General features: G+C 33.7%; 2 long non-coding RNA genes across 2 annotated transcripts; both read left to right on the top strand.

Annotated features, from left to right (window-relative positions):
• The first annotated feature begins 12,547 nt into the window (after positions 1 to 12,547).
• On the top strand, positions 12,548 to 13,952 carry LOC109192018. Its single transcript, XR_002056028.1, has 4 exons — positions 12,548 to 12,972; positions 13,084 to 13,593; positions 13,722 to 13,823; positions 13,905 to 13,952. It is a non-coding gene; the product is annotated as an uncharacterized LOC109192018 (long non-coding RNA).
• A 767-nt stretch (positions 13,953 to 14,719) lies between these two features.
• Positions 14,720 to 17,117, top strand: LOC109191987. The gene is made up of 3 exons (XR_002056024.1): positions 14,720 to 14,821; positions 15,983 to 16,336; positions 16,563 to 17,117. It is a non-coding gene; the product is annotated as an uncharacterized LOC109191987 (long non-coding RNA).
• The last annotated feature ends 5,804 nt before the right edge of the window (positions 17,118 to 22,921 follow it).

The raw sequence follows: 22,921 nt of genomic DNA, 5'->3' as shown, positions 1-22,921 counted from the left end.
GATTGTTATCTTGAGGGGGAGTATCATTTTACATGAATCAATCCTGAAGATTGGGTCTTAGATGACTAATGGTTGTACTCTTTTCCTTAGTTAAGTTTTTTCCCACAGGATTTTTCCTTAAATCTAAGGTTTTTAATGAGGCAGCTAATCTAAAACAAGAATACACATACATCATGCATTCTTTTCCTCAACTAATTTTTCCCACTCGGTTTTCTAGTGAGGTTTTTAACGAGACATGAGTATGATATAGTAATATAAATGTGGAAAAGTTGCAAAATAATTGCTTAAGTAGACAAACTCCAAAATTCTGAAGATTATGTCGATTGTGCCCGGAAGGTTTTGGTTGTACTCTTTTTCCCTTAACTAAGTTTTTCCCACAGGGTTTTCTTAAGTTAAGGTTTTTAATGAGGCAATCAGTACAATATTTGTTCTTACAAATATCATGTACTCTTTTCTTCAACTAGATTTTTTTCCACGAGGTTTTCCTAGTGAAGTTTTTAACGAGGCATGAATATATACATATATACTCTTTTGTCTAGGTTTTTCCCACAGGGTTTTCCTAGCAAGTTTTGAAGAGGCAGGATCATGTCAAATAATGTCCAAGGGGAGTGTTATAAATATTATTAATGTGGACATTATTGTATATATAGTAGCAGTTGTAACTGATAAGGTTACTACCTTTTATATGTATTCATTACCTTATATTTGTAATACCTTTGTATAAGTATTCTGGATGATGAATGAGAAGTCTGAACCTTTCCCTCTCCTCTTTTGTCTATTCTAATATTCTTACAACAATAACTAGCATTTTTTTCTTTTTCCTCCAAATTCTTTTGACCACTAACAAGGAATATTGCTTTAAAGTTTTATATTACTTTATTGTTTATCATTGCCAAGCAGTACCATGTTAATATGTTATTTGTTTGTTAGAAATTTGGTTCACTTATCAAAAATTCTTTAAAAAGAAAATTAACTTTTGATGTAAAATTTTGTATTGTAATTTATAATGTATTTTGTATTTTAACAATCTTATTTGTATTTGGACCTTATATTTAAACATTTTTGAATTTATTTTCCTTTTACTTTTTTCACCCCCAGAAAAAAAATCCTGACTCCGTCCCTACAATCTATTCACGTTTATCAATGAAGACATTACTCTTCTTTTTTCAATTTATTTCCCATTTAAAAAAATCGGAAAGAGATATTATATTCACTGTATACTAAAAAGTTATTTTTAGAACTAGTAATTCGCATGTGCGATGCATGAACTTAAAACAATATATTCGTAAGTTATGTTATATTAATATACTAGTTTTTTACGCGCATTGCACGATTGGGATAATGTCCAATTTTTTATTTTAAATAAGTACTTTAAAGTATATTAAGGCAGAATTATATTGAAATTGTTCATGCATAGATAATTGAAGGTTGAATTTGCGCATTTAAATAGGTAATTCTTCTCCCAAAAGTTGGAGACCCACACTCCGACCCGACATAGCATTGTGGGAGGTTGTAAATGCTGATACGCACAAGGAATCTGCTCACTTTGGACATAATTCCCGCACTGCCGCCACCGAGGTTCAAACCTTGGTCTCTTCTCCCAAATACTATCCACTAAACCATTGAGCTAAGTCGGTGCGGGTTAAATAGGTAATTCTAAGTTTACAAATGTAAGATAATATAGTCAAGATTGATTATAATTGTCAATAAAATAATTGTATAGGTATGGTTGAAACCAAATACGGAACATAAGGGAGAACAAATAAAAATTAGGGCATAAAATATTAAATATATACTAATATTGTTTGAGGAGATTCCGACATTAGGATTTGTGGTTAAGTTCTATTAAGACTTTAATATTAGAATTAGATTAATGGTGTAGTTATAATTCTATATTAGACTTTAATATTAGAATTAGACTAACGGTGAATTAACGAAAAAATTAAATGGATAATCATATCATTAAGGATAAATTAGAAAATCTTAAAAGAAAAAGTTAAAACCTGAACAATATGAACCATTCATTTGATTTAATAATTTGGCGGTCATTTCTTCTACCCAATGTTAATAATTAAATAAATTCGCTGGTCAAATCCGCTAGTATAATCCGCTAACAGTAACCCCTAACTGTTGATTGTCAAACAAGGACATTGCGAGGTAGTTCTCACATCAATTTGTTGTGTGATTTGAATACTCTCTTTGTCACAAAATCTCTCAAGTAGTTAATATGGTTGGCTTTATTAATTATATTGTTTTAATTTTTTCATGGTATTAATAAAATACTTGGTAAATAAATATATAGCATTATTTTGTATTATAACTTTGATATTTAATTAGAAAAATAGTGCACAAAAAGATAATATATAATGTAGTGAATATAATCAATTGATGAATTTGAATGTAAAAATTTTTACATTTGAGAAAAATAAAGACAATATTAGTAATGAAAATATTTCTTTTAATTAATATATTGATAATTAATAATTATTTTTTACTGAATAAAGACATTGTAAGGATAATGTAGCGAATATAAATAATTAATAAATTTGAATATAAAAAATTTTTATATTGAAGAAAAATAAAGACAATAAAACTAATAAAATTATTTCTCTTAGTTAATTTATTGTTAATGAATAATTTTTTTTTTTAATAAAGGCATTGTGGACACATAATTATAAATTAAAGAAATGCATATGTATTATTTTTTGTTGTAACTACTAAATTATTATTTATATAATTTAATAAGAGTAAAATAGAGTACTAATTATGCCAACTTTGATTGGGATGAGATTCGGACCTAAGACCTTTTTCTATTAAAATCAATGAGTAAGTTAACCGTGAACTAACGGCAATTCTTAAAATTTTAAGGGAATTAGTAACGGTGTGTGGGTATTTTAGGAAATTTTAGTGTAAAATTTAAATATGATCAATCTTTCAATCAATCTGAGTCATTCATTTGAGTAAAATCTGTGACCGCCATTTTTTCTACCCATTATAGGCCTAACTCTCTTGGGCTCTTATTAGTATAGTAGATTTTTACGCGCATTGCGCGATTGGGATAATGCCCAATTTTTTTTTAAAATAAGTACTTTAAAGTATATTAAGGTAAGATTATATTGAAATTGTTCATGCATAAATAATTGAAGGTTGAATTTGCGTATTTAAATAGGTAATTCTTCTCCCAAAAGTTGAGTCTCCAACCCCAAGGGCCCCCCACACTCCGACCCGGCATAGCATTGTGGGAGGTTGTAAATGCTGATACGCACAAGGAATCTGCTCACTTTGGACATAATTCCCGCACTGCCGCCGCCGAGGTTCAAACCTTGGTCTCTTCTCCCAAATACTATCCACTAAACCATTGAGCTAAGTCGGTGCGGGTTAAATAGGTAATTCTAAGTTTACAAATGTAAGATAATATAGTCAAGATTGATTATAATTATCAATAAAATAATTGTATAGGTATGGTTGAAACCAAATACGGAACATAAGGGAGAACAAATAAAAATTAGGGCATAAAATATTAAATATATACTAATATTGTTTGAGGAGATTCCGACATTAGGATTTGTGGTTAAGTTCTATTAAGACTTTAATATTAGAATTAGATTAATGGTGTAGTTATAATTCTATATTAGACTTTAATATTAGAATTAGACTAACGGTGAATTAACGAAAAAATTAAATGGATAATCATATCATTAAGGATAAATTAGAAAATCTTAAAAGAAAAAAGTTAAAACCTGAACAATATGAACCATTCATTTGATTTAATAATTTGGCGGTCATTTTTTCTACCCAATGTTAATAATTAAATAAATTCGCTGGTCAAATCCGCTAGTATAATCCGCTAACGCTAACCCCTAACTGCTGATTGTCAAACAAGGACATTGCGAGGTAGTTCTCACTTCAATTTGTTGTGTGATTTGAATACTCTCTTTGTCACAAAATCTCTCAAGTAGTTAATATGGCTGACTTTATTAATTATATTTTTTTTAATTTTTTCATGGTATTAATAAAATACTTGGTAAATAAATATATAGCATTATTTTGTATTATAACTTTGATATTTAATTAGAAAAATAGTGCACAAAGATAATAGATAATGTAGTGAATATAATCAATTGATGAATTTGAATGTAAAAATTTTTACATTTGAGAAAAATAAAGACAATATAAGTAATGAAAATATTTCTTTTAATTAATTTATTGATAATTAATAATTTTTTTTACTGAATAAAGACATTGTAAGGATAATGTAGCGAATATAATCAATTAATAAATTTGAATATAAAAAATTTTTATATTGAAGAAAAATAAAGACAATATAACTAATAAAATTATTTCTCTTAGTTAATTTATTGTTAATGAATAATTTTTTTTTTTTTGAATAAAGGCATTGTGGACACATAATTATAAATTAAAGAAATGCATATGTATTATTTTTTGTTGTAACTACTAAATTATTATTTGTATAATTTAATAAGAGTAAAATAGAGTACTAATTATGCCAACTTTGATTGGGATGAGATTCGAACCTAAGACCTTTTTCTATTAAAATCAATGAGTAAGTTAACGGTGAACTAACGGCAATTCTTAAAATTTTAACGGAATTAGTAACGGTGTGTGGGTATTTTAGGAAATTTTAGTGTAAAATTTAAATCTGATCAATCTTTCAATCAATCTGAGCCATTCATTTGAGTAAAATCTGTGACCGCCATTTTTTCTACCCATTATAGGCCTAACTCTTTTGGGCTCTTATTAATATATATATATATATATATATATATATATATATATATATATATATATATATATATATATATATATATATATATATATATATATATATATATATATATATAATTTAATAAGAGTAAAATAGAGTACTAATTATGCCAACTTTGATTGGGATGAGATTCGAACCTAAGACCTTTTTCTATTAAAATCAATGAGTAAGTTAACGGTGAACTAACGGCAATTCTTAAAATTTTAACGGAATTAGTAACGGTGTGTGGGTATTTTAGGAAATTTTAGTGTAAAATTTAAATCTGATCAATCTTTCAATCAATCTGAGCCATTCATTTGAGTAAAATCTGTGACCGCCATTTTTTCTATCCATTATAGGTCTAACTCTTTTGGGCTCTTATTAGTATAGTAGATAGAAATTATAAGTTACGATTTTGTATTCATATATTTTTATTCATGGTACAGTTATTCATTGTTGAGGTTGATTTATGAAATAAATATGTTAAAAGAAGTTGTTAAAGGAGCTTTAGGTGAGAAATAGGACGTATGCATTGTTTGGCAATTAGCGGTTAGTGGTTAGCGTTTGCGGATTGTATTAGCGGTTAACAAATAGCGTATTATATTAGTGGGTTTGACCAGCAGATTGTATCAGCGGTTTGTAAAATGATTTTTGATAAAATTAGCTGTTTAGATTAGCGGTTAACATGTAAAATGACCAAAAGGGTATAATAATAATCTATATTATTATATATAAAAACAAAATCCTGAAATTTTAACTTCCCGCCCAATTCCTAAAAAATCTCTCTTCCTAATAAAATATATTGATTTCTACTTTCCCATTCGTACAATAATTCTGCGTTAAAACTCTATTCGAATATTATAAAATAGTGTAATACAATCTATGAGTTAATTCCAGCAATAGTCCTCCGACTATTGCGATTTTCCAAATTTAGTCCCTGTCTTTTAATTTGGACGAAATAAACCCTTGACTATCAAAATTGTTCCATTATTGGTCCTTCCGTTAACTAAGAGTTAAACGGATGTTAAGTTAATGGGTAAAAAGGTCATTTCCAAATTTAGATCTTTCTTCTCCTTCCTCTTCAACGAGTCCGTGTATCTGTGATTGATGCTCCATGCCATCAACTGAATTTTCAAAGCAAAGCACAAGGGACATGCGAAGGAATTTAAGGAAAATATGCAGACTTCAAACATGATTTCAAATGAATTTTCAATACTCCCCTTTCATTGTCTCTATCTCTAAATACTTCCCAGTAATGATTGGAGGGATTATTTTAGAGTAAATATGTGGTGTATTGTGGATGAAATACTGGTCTTCAATTAGACTGAAAGTCATTTGGTGTATTGTGAGATGAATTAAAATCTTTGTTGCTAAACAAGAATAACTCTGCAGCGCAGCTTCACCAAAATTTGTTTCTAATGCCCCAGATTGCAGCCGAATAGAATTGCTACCGCCGTTGAGAACGAAGCCACCGTCGAACAATTTTAATAGTTAAGGGTTTATTTCGTCCAAATTAAAAGACGAGGACTAAATTTGGAAAATCACAATAGTCGGAGGACTATTGCTGGAATTAACTCTACAATCTATACTATATATAAAAACAAAATCCTGAAATTTTAACTTCAAAATCCTGAAATTTTAACTTCCCGCCCAATTCCTAAAAAATCTCTCTTCCTAATAAAATATATTGATTTCTACTTTCCCATTCGTACAATAATTATGCGTTAAAATTCTATTCTAATATTATAAAATAGTGTAATACAATCTATACTATATATAAAAACAAAATTCTGAAATTTTAACTTCCCGCCCAATTCCTAAAAAATCTCTCTTCCTAATAAAATATATTGATTTCTACTTTCCCATTCGTACAATAATTCTGCGTTAAAATTCTATTCTAATATTATAAAATATTGTAATACAATCTATCTATACTATATATAAAAACAAAATCCTGAAATTTTAACTTCCCGCCCAATTCCTAAAAAATCTCTCTTACTAATAAAATATATTGATTTCTACAATAATTCTGGGTTAAAATTTTATTGTAATATTATAAAATTGTGTACTACTATTCCTATTCTAATCTATATCTATTTTATATATCAGTGTTGCAAAAATCGTGTCGCTGGTCGCAGAGAGGAAGGCCGGAATCGGCCTCCTCAACGGAGGCCTCGCGGGCTGAACCGGCCTTTAATTTTTTTAATTTTTTTTTTAAGTTGTAAAGTGTCAAAAGTTCGGCAAGGCATAACTTTTGACTCCGTTGGCCGTTTTGGACAAATGTTTTTATGAAATCACGTATTTTTTCGAGACCTATCCACCGCAAACTGCCGTAGGCGGTTTGGCCCACCAATTTCTAAAAAAAAAAATACTTTATTAAAGAGTTTCTAAGAAAAAACTATGAGAACATTATGTTTTATTAATGAATTTTTAAAATTTTTAATTAAACAATTGTCCCGTGCATTATTTAATAATCTTTCTTTATAATTGGTCAAATTATTTAATTATGGTAAAATTGGGAATAATTAATGATGGTAATAGAAATCCTAGAAGAATATAGAATTGAACAATATTTAATTATTGTTATATTATTATTGTGACTCACGGAATACAAGAGTTAATGCCATTTTTGGTCCTAGACTTATTGGGGCATTGACACTTTTCATCCTCCAAAATAAAAATTGCCACTTAGTAGCCACTATTATTGATCGTTGGACAGTTTTGATCCTCCTTCAATGATGCCATTTGTTGACCGTGAATTAGAAGGATATTTCTGTCTTTTTATGTTTTAATCCTTGTATTTCTCCATCCATTGGTCATTGCCACATCCATTTCTTCAAACTGAGGTTATCCGCTTTAGTCCTTTCTAACATTAAGAAACCATCTTCACCCAACTAACAATCACGAATTTTACATTTGACATCAATCTCAAGATAATGGAAACAAGTGCAGTTGGAATAGAAAGGGCGTTAGTCCATGCCTGTGGAAATTTTGTCGAGCATACAACAAAACTAGCAAAGTCAGGAATATCACCCAACCCCTCCCTTAACCTTTCTGCATCAACTATAATAGGTATGCCCCTATTCTTTGCCTCCTGCACTACAATCAAAGCAGTCTCATGCAGCCTTCCATCTAAGTAGACAATATTTACTCCAAGCGCTGAAGACAATTTTGATTTGGGTATGTAGACCCTCAGATATCATGGGTGGATATCCTGGAGTGAAAATGCACGTGCGAGTTTTTTTTTTTTTTTTTTGGTTGTCAACAATGACATATATGAATGGTGAGTTTCCTCCTTTGGACACCACCATAAAAGATGTATCAACACCATCCCTTTCAAGCTCATCAAGTATTCTTTCGTCATGCAAGTCATCAGCAACCTTAGATATGATCCTTGGATTAAGACCAAGACGAATTTTATCATCCGGGTTGCCAGTGTTACCACCTCCTTGAACCTCAAAGCTGGTGCTCCGAATTTTATCATCCGGGTTGGGGAATGAAGCTACAGCAGCCAGGAAGTCAACACCGGCCATTCCAACACCTCAGACAATGCGATTTTTGGGGAGCGGCGGATTCCACATTTTCAGCTTGAAACTTCAATGAATTTCAGGTAGAATAACAGAGTTTTTGAGGTTGTGCACCAAGTAGTTGTGGTCAGAGAGAGAGAGAGAGAGAGAGAGATGGGAAAGATATTTGTGGTCAATATGGAAGGGAGGACTTACAGGTGCAAATTCTACATCACGTCATCTACAACTACAACTGCTATTTACCATAGGAGGGTTCGCCGACCTGCTGCCCTCTCTGTTTCGCCGGAACCAAAAACCACCGGTGAAGGCCCCAACCTCGCCGGATCTGTTGCTGCACCACCAGATCTGCCTTACTGGTCCGTCGCCGGAAGGAGTTACTGCCTCATATGCTCGCCGCCGTACCCACAACTCGCCGGAGAAGAACCTCGCTGCTACTCACTACCGACGGTTACTACTTAGCCGCCAAGTCTCGCCATCTCGCCTCACAGGAGTCATAGCAGCGCTGGTCTAAACAGGATTAGAAGAATAAGACATAAAAAGACAGAAAAGCCCTTCTAATTCACGGTCAACAAACGACTTCATTGACGGAGGATCAAAACTGTCCATTGACCAATAGCAGTGTCTACTAAGTGGCAATTTTTATTATGGAGGATGAAAAGTGTCAATGCCTCAATAAGTCTAGGACCAAAAATGGCATTAACTCCGGAATACAATACAAGAATATTTAATTATGGTTATATTATTATTGTGCCTCACGACCATTATATACTAACAGTACTTGAAAAGAAACTAATAATAATAATAATATAATAATAATAATAATAATAATAATATAAGTGGTAATAATAATATCTAAAAGTAATTAAGTGTTAATAATAATAGTAAGAATATTAACGTAAGAGTTGTAACATAGAATAAATTGTAATAATTAATAACTATAGTCTAGGATTAAATTTGAAATTGTCAGGAAAGATAAACGACCTTTGGTGAAATTAACTCTTAAATAATTATATATCGATTTAAATATTCTTAATATATTACAACAATTCTATTCCGTGCATCGCACGGGTGAAAATACTAGTAATAATAATAATAATAATAATAATTTTTGAAATAATAATAATAATAATAATAATAATAAAATTAAAAAAAAAACAAAAATGATGTGGGATAAAAATCCCACATCGAAAGTTTTATAAAATTAATGGCGTTGAGCTCCCTTATAAAAGGGAGCTCAACGCCAATTAATTTCTCTTGCCCATCCCACATCGGATGGGCAAGAGAAGAGAAGCCTGAGGCTTCTTTATTTAAAGAAGCCTTCGGCTTCTTACGTAAGCCTTCGGCTTCTTACGTAAGCCTTCGGCTTCTTACGTATGAGTTTAATATTTATATTTATTTTTATTTTTTTTTATAAAAAATGTAAAATGGAGGGTGTTTTGGGGAAGGATTCCTTCCCCAAAATGCCAGAGCAGCGTTTGGGATTTCAGCGGTTTGGACCAAATCGCTGCTCCAAACTGCTGATAACCAAACATGGTTTTTGGCGTTTTGACTTCCGTTAAAACGTCAAAATGGTGGATCTGCCAAAAATTTGACGGATCCGCCATTAATCAAACAAGGTCGTAATCTCAGCTATTGATTCATATCAGATCAGTTCAATAAATGTAAGTATTTATTAACGTAACTACTACATATTCAATAAATAAACCATCATTAATTATCAAAATTATATTCCACTAACTGAATTGTGAAGTTAATGCTATTTTGACTAAATATTTATGATATTTATTTAATAAAATAAATTTTACTTTAAAATAGTTTTTAAAATTAATCAATTTAAATATTTATTAACTCACATGACACACTGTAAGTAATATCACAAGTTAACAAGCATTGTATACAAATGTACTAAATTACTCATCAATTAGAAATAAATTTCAAATTTACATATTTGATATGAATCACAAATCTTTGTATACAAATCACTAGTACGAGAGACGGAACCAAACATTTCCCACATATGTGTATTTTGGTTCTGCAATTAATGTCCCTATACCACATACATGTCGTACTTTTATGGACCCACAACGAAAGCTAGGTATTTATATTGGTTATGAATCTCCCTTTATCATTAAATACCTAGAGTCCATGACCAGGGACCAATTTACTGCGAGATACGCAGATTGCATCTTCGATGAAGACCATTTTCTAGTATTAAGGGGAGATAAGAGCCCACATTTAATGAAATACTATACTGAGAAATATTATGGGATGAAAAATATCTTCAATACCTAGACCCTCGCACTAGCCAGGCTGAACTGGAAGCTTAGAAGATAATTAATTTGCAAAATTTAGCAAATAACCTAACATATGCATTTACTGATTTAAGAAGAGTGACTACATTCCATACTCCTGGTGAAAATGCCCCAACAAGAGTAGATGTCCCCAAGGAATAGAGTATACGGACTGACCCCCCCCCCCCCCCGCCCCCCCCCCCCCCCCCCCAAGACGCGTAGAAGAACATTAGGTGCAAAAGACATAAATCCGTGGAAAACTAGGATCAGTTTAATTGGTTTATGACTTTACTAAAAATCAGTTGAAAAATATGATTACTAAAAATCAGAGGTTACCTAAAGTTTTAAGCCAATTAAACCGGTTGAAATCGAAAAAATAACAAAAAAGTATAACAGACAAAAATATCCTTACTAAAAATAGGAAAAGTCATAAAAATGACTAAAATTGTCCACAAAATAATAGTCTGAGATGTTAAATGACAAAAATGATAGTGTGCGACGACTAAATTTGGAATTCCCACAAAAGGCAAGGGACCTATGGTGGAATTAACTCTTTTTTTTTTTTCAATAAATACATTGTAGACACATAATTTTAAATTAAAGAAATACATATGTATCATTTTTTGTTGTCGTAGCTACTAATTTATTTAATTTATTTAATTTAATAATAGTATAATAGAGTGAGGAACTTACTTATGCCAACTTTGATTAGAATGATGTTCGAAACTAAGACCTTTCTTATTGAAATCAATGAGTAAGTTAATAGATAATATAATTTTTAACGGAAAAGTTAACGGTGTGTGGGTATTTAAGAGAAGAACATATAATTAAGGATAGATTTTAAAATCTAAAGAAAAATTAAAATCTGAGCAATCTGAACCATTCATTTCGTTTAATAATTTGACCGTCATTTTTTCTACCCATTATAGGCCTAACTTCTTTTGGCTCTTATTAGTATATATATAATAATATATATACATTAGTTTTATACGCGCATTGCGCGAATGAGTTAATGCCCAATGTTTATAATTAAATAAGTAATGCAAGATTATATATGAGAAGCTCATACATACTACTACTATTACTACTACTACTTCCAAATATCTTTTTACCACCCGTTGATATAATTCGCTGGTCAAATCCGCTAACGATAACCGCTAACTGCTGATTCTCAAATAAAGACATTGCGAGGTAATTTCCCACCTCAATTTGTTGTGTGATTTGAATGCTCCATTTGTTAACAAATCCTCAAGTAGTTAATATGATTGACTTTTTTATTATTATTATTATTATTATTATTATTATTATTATTATTATTATTATGTTGATGGTATTAATAAAATACTTGGTAAATAAATATATAACATTATTTTTTATTATAACTTTGATATTTAATTAAAAAATATTGCACAAAAAGATAATAGACAATGTAGTGAATATAATCAATTGATAAATTTGAATATAAAGAATTTTTACATTGGAGAAAAATAAAGACAATATAACTAATGAAATTATTTCTCTTAATTAATTTTTTGATAATGAATATTTTTTTTTTTGAATAAAGACATTGTAGGGACAATGTAATCAATTGATGAATTTGAATGTAAAGAATTTTTATATTGAAGAAAAATAAAGATAATATAACTAATGCAATTATTTCTCTTATTTAATTTATTGATAATGAATAAATTTTTTTTTTTGAATAAAGGCATTGTAGGCACATAATTATAAATTAAAGAAATGCATATATATTATTTTTTGTTGTGTGGTTAATTAAAGCTTTGACTTTTTTTTTTTTTTTTAATTTCATCTCTTGCTTTGTTTTTTTTTTTTTTCTCAATTTTTTTATTTCATCTCATTCTCTCTTTTTTAATAACACCTATAAAAACTCATTAAAAACCACACCAAAATCTCCACTATTAAGGATGCCCTAAGCAACTCGTAAAGGGTCCTTCGTAAAACCACTTTGTAGTGACAGGTGGACTTTCTTTTGCCTTGAGGGTATTGCCTATTGCTTAGGTCGGGGACAAAATGGGTGCCCCTAGAAAAATGTAGAGCTCTACATGGGGGTGTCCATCCTTATTGGCCTAAGGGTGGGGGCAAGGGATCACGTGTTGGTCTTTAATGGGCATAGCCATTTGTATGTATGGAGGGAGGATCATGAGGGCTTGAGGATGAAAAGGAGGAGCATGACCTACACGGTTAAAGGGAGGATTGGGGAGTTTCGAATATCCTTGTCAACATGCTCAATTGAATCCAAGGCTACAATGGTTGCAATTACTAGTCCCTTCGGCTAAGAGTGGTGTCATCTATTTGTTTGAATTGTTGGCAAGTAATGTGTGGTTACATGGTTCATAGCACTTGGGCAAGACAACATAGGGGGTTAAATGTAAGGCCATTGTGCCCTTTCTTATGTGAAAGTTTAGAATTATATTGCCAAAAAAGAGGGGCTGCATTGTTATTCTATGTTGTTTTACATTCTGTTATGGCTGTATTGCAGGTTGCTTGCCAGATCTGGAAAGGGGTGATCCATCCTAAGTCTAAGGGACTAAGAAGGGATCATTCTGGCATTGGTTTCAAAAAGCAGACTGCTACAGATTGGCAAGTATGGAAAGAAAGAAAGAAAGAAAGAATGCAAGTTGACATTGTTTCAAACATGGTGGAGAATAGATAGAAACTGCTAAAAGGGTCAGAGGGAAAAAATCTGATTATCATCATAGTTGAATAGAAATTAGTTTTAGTACTAACTTGAGTAACCTTCTTGAATAGAATACTTAATTTTATTTTGGAGAAGTAAATTGCATAGAATGCAATTACTCTGACATAATATATTTCCAATTGATGCTTACACAATATTTCAACCTCCTTGCTAGAATATTGCCCCTGTGGAGCTGATTGCTAAGTTTCTGGATGAAAAACTTCGTGCCGGGAATAAGGGTACTGGGTACATCGGAAGAGGAGTTGGAGGGTACACTTGACAAAGCCTTGGGTTTTATTTCGTTTTATACAGGTATGACCGTATGAGAAAACACTCGTACAAAGAGCTGTATCTATCATATTCGTCGTGGTATTTTAGTGCGTGTTGGGATGTAGTTCCATCACCGTTAAGCTGATATATGTTATTTATTTCTCTTGTAGGGTAAAGATTTTTTTGAAGCATTCTACAAGAAAGATCTTGCAAAAAGGTTATTGTTGGGGAAAAGTGCTTCAATTGATGCAGAGAAGTCCATGATTTATAAGGTAAGGTTTTCAATAATTGATTTTCATTATTTATTCTTTGAATTTGTTACCTTACCAACATTTTTCAAATTACTGTCACAGTTAAAGACGGAGTGTGGTAGCCAGTTTACCAATAAACTTGAAGGGATATCTAAGTATCAAACACATATAGATCTCTAAGTATCAAACACGTTGCTCATGTTTTTTGTTTTCCCAAATGGACAAACTTATAAGAGTAAATGAGTAATAATAGCTTGTAAATTCTGATCCTCTGTTCACTTAACCAGTACCACTGTCCATTGCCATTAGTTATGGATGCTATAATAAACATGTGGCTGGAGGGAAATGTATTGTTTTCTATAGAGCCTGGCAGTATTTGTATGGCACCTGTTTGGAATTAGGCAATTTATCTTCTGATACTAGAAATAATTCCATTGGTGTGTCATGTGTGTGTGTGTGTGTGTTTTTTCCTGAAATCTTTATGAGCTTAGATCATGAATTTAATACTAAGTAATTGTCCAGGATATTGAACTATCAAAAGAGATAAATCAATCCTTTAAGCAATCATCCCAAGCCAGGACAAAACTCCCTATGGGAATCGAAATGAGTGTGCATGTACTAACCACTGGGTAAGCTATTAATGCTTCTAGTTATTTGATTATCTGGGTAAAAGGTCTGAATTTTCATTTACTGCTATTATTTTATATCTATATATATTGCTATTTATGTTTCTATAGAAATATCTTGGAATATGTTTCTGTGAGTCTAAGAGTCTTCTAAATAGGGATAGTGTAAGGGTCATTGTTTACCTGTATATATCTATGCTATGTTTCCATAAGATAAGATGGGAGTTAGATGAATCACTAAAAGATATTTCCTGTTATTCAACAATTTCTGACATTAAAATTATATCTCTATAGATGTTGGATGAATATAATAATCATATCCAAAAAGATGAGGAAATCAAACTGCAGATGGATGGATTCTGTGCTTATGATCAAGGTTGTCTTATGTGTAAGGTATTTACCTTTTCTATCGACATTTGTTCTGTGAAGTGATTTGAATTTAGCATTTTACTATTTTTCTTTCTTAAAGGAGTCTCTCACTCCAAATCTAAGATATTTTTACTGTCTATGTATGTGCATCTTGGCATCATATTTAATTATGGAGGATTTATGATGTTCGGGATGTGTGAAATTTAGTCAAACAATCTAGATTAATCTCCGGCTACTGAGAAATCTATAAGATATTCTTGAAAGTTGAAATTAATTGTTTTTTTTTTTTTGAATCTTTTGCTTGATCTCTGTGACAATTAGTTGGCATGAAGTGTGATGGATGATAAATTTATGCAACTGGTAAATAAATCTTGTCAAATTCTCCTTTCGTTTTCACTTTGTTATTTAGAATATAGCAATTGCTTGTGAACGGACCCCGAATGCAATGTTCATTGTTCTCCAATCCAAGCATGAGTAAGAGTTTCTAGTCAGTGATTGTGGCAACACAGGTAGCCATGGGCCATTTTTTGTTCTTGTTTTCTGATCCTTAAACTTCTAAATGCCTTTAGTACTTGAAAACTTTTTGTTGTAACTGATGTACATCAATCACCATTGACTATTAAAAAGAATGCCTTTTGTCGAATATATATATATATATATATATATATATATATATATATATACATACATATATATATATATATATATATATATATATATATATACATTGATTAAAATTTACTTCTCTTGAAGGACCGTGATAAAGATGCTTGATTTCCTTTTTTTTAGTGGGGATTTTGTTAGGCACATGCTCCTTTACTCGCATCCATTATACTTGTTACCTTTCTCATGTTAAAATTGAAACAAGTGGGAAAACCAAAAATGAATTGGTATTCTTTTGTTACTTATCAGTAGCTTCAAACTATGTCTTTTAATCTTATTACTCTGTATACTCAGACACCATATTAGTGTATTAGTGCAAATAAACTTCAAAGTACGCAATTCTAATTCGGACCTCATTTTGTTGCATTTTACTAAGACTTTTGTCAAGGCGATTGTATTTTTCGAAATTAGTTACAATTCAAAAGTTCCTGACTTCTTTTAAATGATGTATTCAGTATTCTTCTTTATTGATGGATCAGTTAGATTTGTTTCCTTATCTACTCTCTCCATACCATATTTCAGGGTATGAAAAAGGCACGAAGGTAGCAACTCCTGGTCAAGACTGAAGTGCAAAAAGCAATTGGATGAACTGAAAGAGCAAACTGAAAATTTTGGATCAAAGGCTTTAATTGGTGAAGGATCTTATGGAAGAGTGTACTTCGCGAATCTAAATGATGGTAAATCTGTAGCTGTGCAAAAGCTAGATGTTTCATCTGAATAAGATTCAAATGCTGAGTTCCTGACTCAAGGGCCAACCACCTGTAATACACCGGGATATCAGATCCGGCAATGTCTTTCTGTTTGAAGAATTTAAAGCAAAGATTGCAGATTTTAACCTTTCAAATCAAGCTCCTGATATGGCTATCATGCACCAGAGTAATGGTTTACCATTTCTTTTCCAGAATGAAGTTTTTCCATTGTCTTTTACGTTTCACATATTTACCAAGTTACAAGGTTCTTTTAAATGGTATTGAAGTTAAAGATTCTTGCCATCTTGTCTGTGGGACATGAGATATAAGCTCTCTCACAAACTAGGATGAGTATAAAAAAATGTTTCCAATCATATCTAACAATATTTTTTTTTGTAATCTTTGGTATTCAGCTGGCTGCTGTTGCGGCATTGTGTGTACAGTATGAGGCAGAGTTCTGTCCAAATACGAGCATCTTTGTGAAGGCCCTTCAGCCACTCTTGAAGTCTTCTGCCCCTGCTCCAGAATTCCCAGAAATATAATCCTAAAATACCATTTATTGCTTGGTCTGAGGGAATTTCTACAACCGGCCTGTTGCACAGTTTAGTCGTTTGCAGGAGAATTGCATATAGTATTTAAAAGTTAATATTTGTTTTCGTTTTTCTTCAAATAAGAGATTGCAATTGATGGTTTTATTCCTTTGGGTTCACTTTGTCGCAGTACTAGATTGTTACTGAGGTTTTCCAAGTCATTAATCAATTACTGATGTTGAGCGGTGAGATTGGTTTGCTGGGGTTGTTTCCTTCAGTACTGAGAACCGAGATTTTCCAAGTCATCTGTCATTTATCAACGAGCTGTGAGAGGTGATATTTCCGTTTGGAACTCTGATGTATATTTTGTAAAATTATTTTGAGTTTATGGATCTGGTGAAACTTTGTTTTGATTAATCTATATTTGTTTGTGTTTAACAAAAATGTCGAAGTGCTCATAAAAACATGTTGAAATGTTTGTAGAGAAATGTTCATTTGATTGCAGGGACATATACAATTCTTCAAAGCTGTTTGATTGGAGCATTTTCAAATGATTATGCATAGGTGAAGGGTTGTAACTGCAGAGAGATCTACAGTTCAATGAATTTCATTGTTACTGTGATTGAATATTAGTAGTTTATACGTAGGGTTGTCGAAATGGGCGGGGTTGGGCCCACCAAACCTGCTATGGTGGGGTTGGGCTAAAAAGTTCGCCAAAACACGGGCCTAAGGGAGGTTGGCGTGACCTTGGTGGAGTATTGTCACGTCTTTGCTTTTCCTTGGGAAAAAATTAAGAAAAAAGTAGAGAACATTATGCCTTACCTTTTCTATATTAGCTCTCATGTTAGAATAGACTTCCTTATTAATTTTAGTAAATGGTTTATGAGTAAACCATTTATCATTCCATGTAATACTATGCATTTCAGTTGTAAGTTAAATAGCATTTTGATTTTTCACTAACCACTTACGTTTATTATCTACAGCTTCCCTCTGTTTTTTTGGTGATAATGCATTTTTCAAACAAGAATTTCAAATTGAGGCTAGAGAGCTGCAAATTGCATTAGAGGTATGTAACAAGGAATTTAAATTGCCTTAAATTGTTGATCTATTATTTTATTGGCTGATCGACTGATGAGTTGATTATATTGAATTATTTTTATTTATTGACAATGTTTTGATGAGTTGATTACAGATATTATTATTAAATTGGAATGATACCTATTGTTTTTTATGCCTTTAGAAAAACCTATTTTTTAGAATTAGACTTAGAGCCTTTTAGATCTGAATTAAATGCCTATTATGCATGATTTTGTGGTTTTTTTTTTTGGTTAATTTAAATTACACATATTCATATTCTTCAATTATTATTTCACCCGTGCTTCGTTTAAAGTGTCTTAAAGCACGCAGTTTGTTTGTTAGGCTTTAAACACCATTGCCGATGTGATTATGTTTCATTGTGGTCAAATAATGAGTAGCCACAAACACTAAATGGTAACCCTAAATCATAACTCCTAAACTGTAACCTCTAAATCCTAACCCATAAACTATAACCCTAAATTGTAACCCTAACCCCTAAGCCCTAAGCCCTAAGCCTTAAATTGTAACCCTAAACCTTAACCACTAACCCAAAACCCTAACCCTAACCCCTAAATTGTAATCCTAAACCCTAACCCCTAAATTGTAAACCTAAACCCAAACCCAAAATTGTAACCCAAAATCCTAACCCCTAAATTGTAACCCTAATACTAACTCCTAAATTGTAACCCTAATCCCTAACTCCTAAATTGTAACTCAAAACCCTAACCCCGAAATTGTAACCCTAACCCCTAAATTGTAACCCTAAACCCTAACCCCTAAATTGTAACTCAAACCCCTAACTCCTAAATTGTAACCTTAAACCCTTGTGTAGGTTAGGCCCTTTGTAGTTAGGTTTTTACCTTTGGTGTATTTAGGCCTTTATGGCCCTTGTGTAGGTTAGGCCATTTTTGGTCCTTGCTTGGTTTTAGACCATATGGTCCTTGTGTATAAAAGGCTTTAATTATGCCTCTTTGACCCATGCCTCTTTGAGCCATAGGTCACTTTTGGGCTTATGGCGTATCTTGTAAGGCCGTGTGCCTCTTTTGGTGGTGAAATAAAGTTCCAATGTTCTTTAAAAAAAAAAAAAAAAAAATAAAACCCTAACCCCTAACCCCTAAATTGTAACCCTAAACCCTAAATTGTAACCTTGAATCTTAACCCCTAAATTGTAACCCTAAACCCTAACTCCTAAATTGTAACCTGAGCCCCTAAATTCTAACCCTAACCCTTAAATTGTAACCCTAAACACTAACCCCTTAATTTGTAACCTTAACCCCTAAATTCTAACCCTAATCCCTAAATTGTAAACCTAATCCTAACCTCTAAATTGTAACCCTAATCCCTAAATTGTAAACCTAACCCTTAACCCCTAACCCCTAAATTGTAACCCAAAATCCTAACCCTCAAATTGTAACCCTAATTCCTAATTCAAAAATTGTAACCCTAATCCCTAATTCCAAAATTGTAACCCTAATCCCTAACTCTTAAATTGTTACCCTAATCCCTAACTCTTAAATTGTAACCCTAATCCCTAAATTGTAAACCTAACCCCTAAATTATAACCCAAAACCCTAACCTCGAAATTGTAACTCTAACCCCTAACCCCTAAATTGTAACCCTAAACCCTAATCCTTAAATTGTAACCCTGACATTGCAGTCCCAGTATATGAAACGCGTCGTATTCCCACGTTACGAGGTTGGAAATTTCTCGCCGGGCTTGTAATCCTGGTTAGGGGGTGTGCACACTAATAGTTCCTAAATTGTAACCCTGAATCTAAACCCCTAAATTGTAACCCTAAACACTAACCCCTAAATTGTAACCTTAACACCTAAATTGTAAACCTAAACCCTAACTCCTAAATTGTAACCCTTAACCCTAACCCCTAAATTGTAACTCGAGCCCCTAAATTGTAACACAAAACCCTAACCCTTAAATTGTAACCTTAAACCTTAACTCCCAAATTGTAACCCTAAACTCTAACCCCTTAATTGTAACCCTAACTCCTAAATTGTAACCATAAATCATAAACCCGAAATTGTAACCCTAAACCCTAATCCTTAAATTGTAATTCTAATCTCTAACCCTAAATTGTAACCTTAACCCCTAAATTGTAATCCTAAACCTTAAATTGTAACCCTAAGCCCTAACCCTTAATTTGTTACCCTAAACCCTAAATTGTAACCCTAACCCCTAAATTTTAACCTTAAATCCAAAACCCTAACTCCTAAATTGTAACCCTAACCCCTAAATTTTAACCTTAAATCCAAAACCCTAACTCCTAAATTGTAACCCTAAACCTTTAAACTGTTACCTAAACCTTAAACCCTAACTCCTAAATTGTAACCCCTAAACTATAACTCTAACCCCTAAACCTTAAAACCTAACCTCCAAATTGTAACCCTAATCCCTAAATTGTAAACCTAACCCCTAAACATTAACCCCTAACCCCTAAATTGTAACCCAAAATCCTAACCCTTAAATTGTAACCTTAATCCCTAATTCCAAAATTGTAACCCTAATCCCTAACTCTTAAATTGTAACCCTAATCCCTAAATTGTAAACCTAACCCCTAAATTATAACCCAAAACCGTAACCTCGAAATTGTAACTCTAACCCCTAACCCCTAACCCCTAAATTGTAACCCTAAACCCTAACCCCTAAATTGTAACCCTGAATCTAAACTCCTAAATTGTAATCCTAAACTCTAACCCCTTAATTGAAACCCTAACCCCTAAATTGTAACCCTAAACCCTAACCCCTTAATCACCCTAACCCTTAAATTCTAACCCTAATCTCTTACCCTAAATTGTAACCTTAACCGCTAAATTGTAATCCTAAACCTTAAATTGTAACCCTAAGCCCTAACCCTTAATTTGTAACCCTAAACCCTAAATTGTAATCCGAGCCCCTAAATTGTAACCTTAAACCCCAACCCCAAAATTGTAACCCAAAATTCTAACCCTTAAATTGTAACCCAAATCCCTAAATTGTAAACCTAACCCCTAACCCCTAAATTGTAACCCTAAACCCTAACCCCTAAATTGTAACCCAAAATCCTATCCCCAAAATTGTAACCCTAATCCCTAATTCCTAAATTGTAACCCTAATCCGAAATTCCTAAATTGTAACCCTAATCCCTAACTCTTAAATTGTAACCCTAATCCCTAAATTGTAACCCTAACCCCTAAATTGTAAACCAAAACCTTAACCTCAACGTTGGAAATACCTGGGGTCAAGGGAGCAGGATGTTTTTGTTCTATCATGTTCGTATCTTCTGCAGGTTGCTTCTTTGGCCTCCGAGACACTTGACTATTCTATAGGCTTCTTTGGTTTTGCCTTTGCAGGTATCTTTTGAGATAGACCAGGCCTCAACGTTGGTGCAAGCGGTAAGAAATTGCACCCTGGCCCGGGCTGAACGGTGGCCGGGTAGGGGTTTTTCAAATCCGTTTGCGGTAGTCCAGGCTTGCTGCTGGCCCATAGTAACTAATCCCGTTAGGGTTGGTTCTGGTTCGTTGCTGGTGCTGATCGGGGGTTGATGCTATTGGCTGCCGTTTATGTTGCATTGGCCTGTGTGTCGGAGTTTAGGCCTGTGATCCGTTCTGTATTAGTCATGTTTGACTGAGGCCTATGTGCCGATATTTCTGTATGGGTAAAAAACTTTATATTTAGCCGGGAGCATGTGTATTGTTGCTTTTAACAGGGCAGTCAATAGCACCCCAGGAGATGTTGCGGTTGTGGTTGCAGCCCGGTCGGATTGCATCATAGTGCTGGGACGCTATGGTGTAGCTGGCAGGGAGGTGCTATGGCGCGTGACAAGCAAGGTGGCTGTTCCCCTTGTCATCCATCTACACGGTTATATGGTGGGCTGTGGCGCTGATGATCTACATTTGCATTTACATCCTTTCGAGCAGCTGTGCAGTCTACCTTTTATTAGTAGCTTTTATTAGTATTTTATCCTAGCCTATGGTCTAGTGTTAGCTATATGACTAGCATAGGACTTGGGGCCACGCATGTTATAGCCCCGGGGGCCTTCGTTTGTAATTTTTATTTACTTGTTGTTTTTTGGGGGTTTAGGCTATGTAGGGCCTAACTCTCCTGGACCTTGTAATGGCTTTACGCCTTTTTTCTTATTAATAAAGTTATCTTTGCAAAAAAAAAATAAAAAAATAAAAAAAATAAAAAAAATAAAAACCTTAACCTCGAAATTGTAACTCTAACCTCTAACCCCCAAATTGTAACCCTAAACCCTAAACCCAAAACCCTTCTCTCTCTACAAACGCTCTGACTTCTCTCTAGGAAAACAGCGACTCCATCTCCCGTCTTCTCCGAGGCGACTTTCCGGTGCCGGTGAAACTCCGATCGGAGTTCTGATCGGACCAATCTGCTCGTCTCGGTATGGCGATCATGGAACTACTACCATAATCCCCTTCCAACCAACAAATCAAGCTTTACATCAAATCAAAAATTTTTTTTTTTACAAAGCTTCCAGTTTCGGTCAACGGCGTTTCCGGCGCCGATGGGCGTCCGATCGGCGATCTCTTTGGCTCTGTAGATTCGCCTCATGGAGACGAACACAGAGACCAATCATCCACCACCATCCGACGTCGATCTTGCTCTGGATCACGTCCGAACCATTCTGGCAGACTTAAGCAAAAAAGGAGTCAACCTCTCTCCGGCGGCGATCTGGCGTCTCCACGGCGGCGATGGAGAATCGAGACCGGTAGAAAGCTCCGCCATCCCAAGCGCTCTCCATCTTGACCATCGGCGAGACGATCGGAGGAGTTTTGCGATTTCTGAAATCGCGACTGTCGCGAACTCCCCGCCGGCGATCTCCCTCCTCTCGGCTGGCGATGACGTTTCTGCTCCGTCCAATGACTTCCCCATCGTAGGAGGACTCCATCGACACCATCTTAGCACCAATCGGACGCCGGCAGCGATTTCTCCGATCGCGACTGCCGCGATGTCGCGAGTGATTTTCCGGCCGCCCCTGGCCGGCGATGGTCAATCTAGTGCGTCTAGAAGACTCCCTGCCACCACAGCTTTCCAACGGGACCAACCACAAGAAGATCGGAGCGCTAGTGCGATTTCTCAAGTCGCGACTGCCGAGGTCTCTCTGGCGACGATCCGGTTGGTTCACGCCGGCGATGGGCAATCGGAGATGGTG

Source organism: Ipomoea nil, unplaced genomic scaffold, assembly GCF_001879475.1.
Source record: "Ipomoea nil cultivar Tokyo-kokei standard unplaced genomic scaffold, Asagao_1.1 scaffold1735, whole genome shotgun sequence".
In the NCBI taxonomy this organism is placed as follows: Eukaryota; Viridiplantae; Streptophyta; class Magnoliopsida; order Solanales; family Convolvulaceae; genus Ipomoea; species Ipomoea nil.
Note: the sequence above shows the minus strand (reverse complement) of the source record. Positions and strands in the feature narration are given on the sequence as shown.